We start from the raw sequence: 737 nt of genomic DNA, 5'->3' as shown, positions 1-737 counted from the left end.
ACCCTCCCTGTTGCAATCAGCACTCAGAGCTCTGCTCGGGGCAGGCCCACACCCCATGCCTGTGGCACAGCTGTGTTCATTATTAGCATGGCAGGCATAGTGGTGATGGCCTAAGGGAAAAGCATCTCTGTGCTTCCCTGTTCTCTGTGCTCCTCTGACTGCACAGGCACCTCGCTTCACTGTGTACCTTGCATACCTTTGTGGCCAGCTGCTGGCATCAGCCTCTCAACCACCTCTGAGCACTGCTGAGCCCCAACCTCACTGCGTGCTGCTTGCTAACAAGTGGGCAATGGGAGCAGGATGTCACAGGTGGCTGCAGTGAGGGCAGTGAGCACAAGGTGCCCGTTTCGCGGAGCAGCTGCTATCTCACCCGGCCGCAGGCAGGAGGGCGATGCCTCCGGTGCTCCTTCAAGTCATCTATCTACCTCCCAAGTTTAGTTTCAGATCCTACTGCAAGAAGCCACAACTTTGAAGACCAAGCGCCACACGTACGTGATCACGCACACAGCTCCGCAGCGTAACAGCAGGACAAGCCGTAAGCAGGACGTGCCGAGCCCCCGGTAACCGGCAGAGGGATGCGGCTGTCAGCCCGGGGGGGGTCAACCCGCGGTTAGAAGCAGGGGCAGCGTTCCGGCAGCCGCCTCCCTCCGCCTCCTCCTCCTCCCGTTCCGAGCCTTGCGGGTACCGGCAGGGCGGGGCGAGGCGGGCTGGTGGCGGCTCCCGCGGGACTCCGACCC

This window comes from Meleagris gallopavo, chromosome 14 (genome assembly GCF_000146605.3).
Source record: "Meleagris gallopavo isolate NT-WF06-2002-E0010 breed Aviagen turkey brand Nicholas breeding stock chromosome 14, Turkey_5.1, whole genome shotgun sequence".
Classification (NCBI taxonomy): Eukaryota; Metazoa; Chordata; class Aves; order Galliformes; family Phasianidae; genus Meleagris; species Meleagris gallopavo.
Note: the sequence above shows the minus strand (reverse complement) of the source record.